At 38.9% G+C, this 7,701-nt stretch overlaps 1 long non-coding RNA gene across 1 annotated transcript; it reads right to left on the minus strand.

Moving 5' to 3' along the window:
• Positions 1–335: 335 nt before the first annotated feature.
• LOC107305482 lies at positions 336–6,170 on the minus strand. Its single transcript, XR_005811156.1, has 4 exons — positions 6,129–6,170; positions 4,606–4,713; positions 3,373–3,494; positions 336–659 (listed from the first exon to the last, which is right to left on the minus strand). It is a non-coding gene; the product is annotated as an uncharacterized LOC107305482 (long non-coding RNA).
• Positions 6,171–7,701: the final 1,531 nt, after the last annotated feature.

A 7,701-nucleotide genomic window follows, 5' to 3' on the forward strand; every position in this document is an offset into this window, starting at 1 on the left:
GCTTCTTTTTTGGATGTGATGCTGCAATAGATAATATTTAATGAATGAATGCGTAGAGAAGTCAGATGGTTATGTTTTGGGCTGATTATTGTCTTAATGATCTACTAATAATTGCTTAGGCTTAAAGTTGATGATGTGGAACAACCACAGAGCAGGAAAATAAGTTAGTGGGGATCACTTGTATAGGTTTATAGGATAAGCTGATCAAATTTGGACGGAGGGAGTAGGAGTTCATATTTTTTGTGGTAACCACTATCTATACTAGTATATGCCCATGCTAACGCTACGGTGAATTTTAGTAATGCAAATCAATTTAAATATGTTATACCATTCACTGTTAGTCATTTCATTGCACCATTCCAAACATCTTTACGATAATTCATAACATATGAATTTATAGGACATTTACAAACCAAAAGTTCACATGGCAACATACTTCCTAATGCATATATTGCAGCCTACTAACATCATGGCTCATGTCCATGGATATGGCAAACTACACTAAAGATACTGAGTTAAAATATATCTAAGAGCAAAGCTCAGGGTTGACTGACAGTGGAGGACAAACTTAGTATCTGTCTCAGTGTCATAGAGACAGAGATGGAAGAGAGAGCGACAGTTGGCAAGCATTCTTGGGCGGGTAGAAAACCTGAAACAATCTGTTAATTATATGTCAGTGCATTGGTAAAAAAATACAAGTGAACACGATTTGTTAATTGTTATCAGTATTAGTTGTAGCCTGAACAGTCATAAATCTGGAAACAGTTTGATTTTAGAGTTAAAATCAAACAACCCCTTCGTGTTGATAAATTGTAAAGTTAATGCACATTGCAAAGTAAACATGCATAACACTATTTTACATAGGCACACAGCTACTGCATTTGGAACAAATTAACACATTAAATTTTCTTATTTGCAGGCTTGCTATTTATCAGAAGAAAAAAAAAAGATCATTCCTTGATATCACTAAAAAGATAGAAATGAGCAAGTTGTTCAATAATTAAGGAATGAGCAAGCTATTCAATATACCAGAAAAGTTAACCACAGGAAATATAATGAAGATATGAATAAGATCCTTCAATGACACAGTGTGGTTCAGTAATTAAGGTAATTAACCCTAGGTAATATTCAGGTGGAATAAGATATCATGAAACACGGGAAATCACTATCCATTCTTTTATTCCCCTGCACCAGTAAGCTTTAACTGCAAAATAGTACCCAGAGTCAGAGGGATCCCACTATTTTTTAGTTGGCCTGTTCCACTTCTATTTCCATCATTTATTAGTTTCGTTCTGTGTGTGTTGAAATTTGTAACACTGTACATAGATTGGGAAAAACAAAATTTGGTTTGCCGTGTTGACATGCTACTTACAAGAAAATATAAAAGAAGATTTAGACTATAAATTTCAAGCAGGGATGAAAGCAGATTGTAAACAAATTTTCCTTACCATGTGTAGAGGATAATAGATATAGATCATCCATACATCTTATATACAATAAATTGCACATACCTAGATCATGACCCTCTCTACACGATGCAACCATTAAAAAACAGGACTACAAATCTACACTAATATTCCAATGATAGTGGTACAGGAATTCATAAAACTACATTGAGAAATTCAGCAGTTACAGTAGGGTACGAAATAATGAAGGTAAATCAGTACTGGACATACGAAATATGTTGGAGGAACTTTAGTAACCAGTCAGAACTACTGAAAATTAAGGCCAGTGGAAACAATTGAGGCTGATGTAACCCACATCTCCAAAACTAAAATTTACTAAAGTTGAACAATAATCCCATGACTACATATTTGTAAACAAAGTTATCCTCTATGTTAATTATTTTGGGTGCGCCCCTTTGCATCCATACCTATTGATATAGTTTACGATATTACTATTTTTTGAAATACTTCGCACGTCGACAAAATAATTGAAATGAAACATGCTATAAGTAGTCTAAGATACATTAATGTATTTGATATCTTGTTATGATGAGAGCATACTATTGGACAAACCAAACACTACAGCCTTGTAATCACATTTTTAACACGTTGAGACAACAAAATAATCTACCTTAGGTTGTCACTGTGCACATTAACTTCCATATTGGCAGATCTACATAGGAGTTTCTCTAAATTAATAAAACAAAGTGGCCTCATTTCTTGTGTCGAGTACAAATTTACAACCACCGAACACTTTAAAATTGCATAAAGCTAAAGTAATTTACAACTATCCAACACTTTCAAATTGTATAAAGCTCTTTAGCTTAACAGACAATGACATTTCCTAGTCACCTTGCTTGATGGATTCAACAGTTCATACACAATACCTTGAAAAATCACCTTGAGACAAAACCGGATAACGCAGAATTATCAAGGAGTATGAAAAATCTAACTATTGGTAAATAACCAATAGTGCTCTACCAGCAAGAAGATAAAGAAGACAACATGATGTCATATTGAAAAATAGTGGCCAAACTTGATATTGAATTAGTTGCAATTCAGTAACATAAATTAAATCAACATGTTTCATTAAAAAAAATAGAAGAGGCTATGATTCAAATCATGTGCGACAGTACTTATCCATTATTGATTAGTTGTATGATTGACTGGTAATAACAAGGTTTGAATTTATTGGATACATCACCATGCAGGCCATTATATCAAGTGACTACTATATATTAGGAAGCATCTGCAAACAGTGCCTCCTAACTTATACTATCAGTTTTATTTATCATGTTTCATGTTTTACAAATCAAACTTGTATTACATAAGTTAAAAAACAGTCAGGCTTAAGTAAAATAAACCTCTCTTGATTTTAGGCTTAAGTGCTGGGAGTCATTCTAGAATTTTAAACTTATCAACGAAACATAGTTGTGCCTAACCTTCTTAAGAACCATGTTGATGCAGTCTACAAAACCACACATTTTCAAATTGTACAAATCAAATTTTCATGAACGTACGAATATTAAACAACCATGTAAAATGGATGTTAGCCTATTTTTGAAATATAGCTAGTGCTGAAATGAAAAATCAGAAAGCTGAGGAGTGGTAAAATGTATTGTGCCAAAACATTCAGACTTCATTACATTGCAAAACTTATATATACTGTTTAACAGTTCCACCATCTCCTTGCCAAAAATATCTTCCAAATCTGTAAAGATGGCCATATCCTAAGGCAGTAAGGTTGACTGAATGATAAAGCTCTATTTTAAACATATATTTTGCATGTACACGCGGGATCCTGCCAACCGACACGGATGCATCCAAGAAAGAAATAAATTACCCTATTGCAATTAGTTTCTCCTATAAGGATCAACAACATAGTAGTTTTACCTTGGGAATAAGCTAATTGAGAGGATTTAGTTACCTATGTCAAACAAAATTTAATTTATCTCAAGATTTCATCTCAACACATCAAAACATTTTGCAGATCCACTCTGAAAATGCTTGGACAAAGATCCTCCCATACCAGTATACCACCCTGGCACCCTGCAAAAAAAATGCTATGGTAAATGCAAGAAAACAAGGAAGCAAAGATACCTAAGAGGCTAATAATTCTGTATTCATGCCAAACCAGATTGGCTTCCGCGGACAAATGTTCAAACAAAAAGGAATTAGTAAAGGTCTCATTAAAGATTAGTAACCTAGATAATTCCTGAATTCACAAAGAGTGATTGATGTTCTATTTCATAGTTTGATACTTTGATTGTTTTTACAATCTACGCAGAAAAGACCAATTAGCAGTTTTGTTCACAGCATGATTGTTTTACAATGTGCACAGAACTCTACTCCCTTGTGATTAAGGAAATGCTACAATCATCTTGCTCTATGGAAGAAATGGGTTCTGAGAGGAACAGACTGCTTTCTGCTGCCGGTATGCTCTTCACAAAACCAAAATGAATCCTTCAATTAATTACTGTATAAGATAGTGCATAAATAATAACAGGAAGGAAAATATAAACTCTGCCAATCATTGGGCTACCTTGAAGCGTTGAATCCACCTAAAGAAACCGGTGCAAAAAATTATGATTAGAAAAGGGACTTTAACCAATGTTTTATTTGATCGTGCATAAACATAGCAGTGCTGCGACAGCGGTGGGGAAATATATGAAAAACAAATTTAAGCAAGTTGTAGTGAGCTAAATTAAAATGGTTTTTAGAAACAGATGGAAATATTTTGATTACTTGAAATTTATCTAACAGTTCTAAATATCACATGATTCACATCACATCATGAGCTAATAAAATTGCATGATCAGTCATCAGTTCATCACCAAGTTTAGCCAAACAAAATTTAAGGTTCTGAACTTCAGTTCTAGTTGCTTTACAACAGTTAAAATTCATTCATCATTGTTCTTTTAGCTTATTGATTTTCTTATAGCTGAAAATGTTCATATCAATATGTGAATTTGCTCCAACTCAATTTGTTTGCTCACTGATGAAATAACCATGAGTTAGTCTATTCCATCATTGTTCCATCCAGACATGGTTAGACATTTTCTGCTTAAAACTATTCCATCATTGTCCCATGGAAACACAAATGAGCTGCTTGAACTAACCAACAATCTGAGCACAGAAAGTAAATAAAATAGTGCATTACCTTCTCAGCACCTATTGATCTGATTTTGCTATCAGCTGCTGGGCTATATACTCTAAGAAACTCAGCAGACAGATGGAAGGAGCCGCCATCCGCAAATTCAACTTCTACCTGCCAAAAAAACAGAAGTATATCTATCAAAAGGCACACGACCCATAACCTCGATCACAACACTCATCAGCAATCTAACAAGAATAATTGTTTATTTTTTTTCAATCGGGCCAAAGAACACTGGTTTAATGAAGAAATTGGAATGTTTTAGTGTATTTTGTTTAAGTTTGCTACTGGGGTTTTGAACTTTTTTCTAGAAATGGTTACTGTCATCACCAGGGTATTCAATCAAGAAGACTACTGTTAAATAATAAAGAAGGCAAGTTGTCGCTGAAAACCTATCAAATAATGCAACACAGTTTTTCCCCACCATAATTTCCATTTCTTTTAATGTCAGAACAGATAACTTAAGGCATGTTGCATCAAGAAGCAGCCTAATAACTCAACAGAAATCTTAACTTATGGTACTCAATATACCCACTTGTTAATCAATATATCTCACAAGATAAAGCCAGTCCTTCATTTATCTACTCTATAATAATTAGACCTCTACAATAAGTAACATGGCATAATTAGAACAGTTACAAACAAAATCTAGCAACATACACATACTACGTCAGATAAGAAGGCTTATGAATATTTGACGTAGCGTGTATGTCAAAAACCGAAACCATCAGATAAATACAAACTTGGAAGAGAGAGATTACCAAGTAAATGGAATCCTTTCAGTAAATAAGCTTAAACGGAGACAAATTAGGTCGTTTCAAATGCTCTGAATATTTGTTATCAAACAAACAGAATCGAGGGAGATTACTTTTATAAACAGACAGATAAGAGGGCAACAAAGGATTATAAAAGGACGTCATGACAGATTTTGTCATTGTATTTTACTTTTTACACTGGCACAAGCACAACTGCTGCTCAGTCTTAAAACGAAAACTTGGGTGATGGCATTTTGCAACTCCTCGGCAAAATTTAACATTATTAAAAAATGGAATGCAACAGCATCCAAGCATATCGACAAGCCATAACATTACATAGTGTTTCCCTGAAAAGTAATCTGAACCAGTCAGCGTAATAGCAAAACGCAGTTCTAACTCGAGCAGCATAATAAGATTTCGTTTTAAAATTGAAGGCCAAAGGTTTTGGCCAGAAAGAGATATTTCTGCCTTCAAATGGCTGCAATACCCAAGTTTGAAATATGTTAACAAATCCAATATTGTTTGTCCTCATATAATCCCCAAAGTTAATTTGGTGCATCTATTTATGATACCCAAAAATGAAACCAAATTAACTCTCAGCAACACAACCAAATTAACAAACTAATGAAAGTAACCACAACTGTCCAGAGGCGATCTCAATGGCCTGACTGAAGTAATATAGAAGTTAACAGCGAGAGAAATGGGATCACATGCCAGTGTTGTATTGAGTACTGAATCGAAGAGTTGTGCAGTTAGCTAGCGGCCGATTCTGACCTGTGGCCGGCGGTGTAGGCGGCTTCCGGCGTGGGCGACAGAGGCGGCGGCCGAGGCGTGTCCGGCTCGCGGCGGCCGAGGCGGCGTCTGGTGTGGGCGACGGAGGCGGAGGCCGAGGCGGGGACGGCTGGCGGGGGCCGAGGCGGGGACGGCTGGCGGCAGCCGAGGTGACGTCCGGTGTGGTTGACGGAAGCGGCGGCCGACGCGGGGACGGCTGGCGGGTGCCGAGGCGTCGGCTCAGGCGGCGTCCGGCGTGGGCGACCGAGGAGGCGACGGAGGTGGGGACCGGGGCGGCGTCCGGGAGAGGAGGCGGCCGACGGAGGCGGGGAGGACTGGCGGCCGAGGCGGCGGCATAGGCAGCGGTCGGGAGAGGAGGCGGTCGACGCAGGCGACGGCCGAGGCTGTGCGGCGGCGGAGGCGGAGGCGGAGGCGGCGTACGTAGATGTCGGGGGCGGATGTTGGGCTGGGGGAGATTGTAGGCGGTTGAAGGATATGAGCCGTTCGATGGATGCAGTTCTGTCCGTCGGGCTTGTCTAACGAGTAAATGAGTAAATTGAGTTGTGCACTGTAGGATATATTATAATAAAAAGGAATAAGGATTCTGCCAACCAGTTTCAACCGTCGTGGGCTCCACGCGGCGTGATGTCATCAAGCACGCACGCTTTTTTCGCATGCATGCGTTTCCGTCTAAGTGAAGTGGAAACAGTTGTCGGCTTGGCAGGCTGCTCGCTAGGCCAGATGTTGCCTCCTCGTGGGCCAACTTGAGCCACGGCTGGGCCTGCTGGTTGCTTGATTGGCCTGTTACGTTGCAGGGGTGGAAACGAGCCGAGCCGGCTCGGCTCGTGGAAGCTCGCGAAATGGTTGGCTCGGCTTGGCTCAGCTCGTTACTCGAACCAAGCTGCACATGAGGCTCGGCTCGGCTCGTGGTCCGGCTCCGCCGGCTCGCAAGCCTTGCCAACACAGCAGTCAGCAGCACATACACTGATACAAACCTTATGCCAATTAATAATTCTTACACTGTGTGATATGACCATGAATCAGTACATGTCATGCATGGAATATCAAAAGGATCAAAATATTAAGACATCTAGGCAATATATATATTTACCTGCAACACATGATCTATTTGTGCCCTGCAAAAGTCTATCTTTAAAGCGAGCCTATTTAGCTCGTGAGTCGCTCGCGAGCTGGCTCGGCTCGGCTCGGTTCAGAAACGAGCTAAAACCCAGGCTCGGGCTCGGCTCGTTTAGGATTCGAGCCGAGCCGAGCTCACGAGCCCGAGCTTTTTGCCCAGCCCTAGTTGCGCCCCAGCTCGCTAGCTCAGCATCACATAATGTACTCACGTAGTCAAGCCAGACCATGCTTAGGCCGCATTCGGCCACCCCCTCTAGTTAACTTATCTCCATCATTTTTCGCGCGCATGCTTCCCGAACTGCTAAACGGTGTACTTTTTGCAAAAAATTTCTATAGGAAAGTTGTTTTAAAAAATCATATTAATCTATTTTATATTTTTAAATAATTAATAATTAATTAATCAAGTATTAATCTATTATTACGTTTTCCGCACGGGGAT

Source organism: Oryza brachyantha, chromosome 2 (genome assembly GCF_000231095.2).
Source record: "Oryza brachyantha chromosome 2, ObraRS2, whole genome shotgun sequence".
In the NCBI taxonomy this organism is placed as follows: Eukaryota; Viridiplantae; Streptophyta; class Magnoliopsida; order Poales; family Poaceae; genus Oryza; species Oryza brachyantha.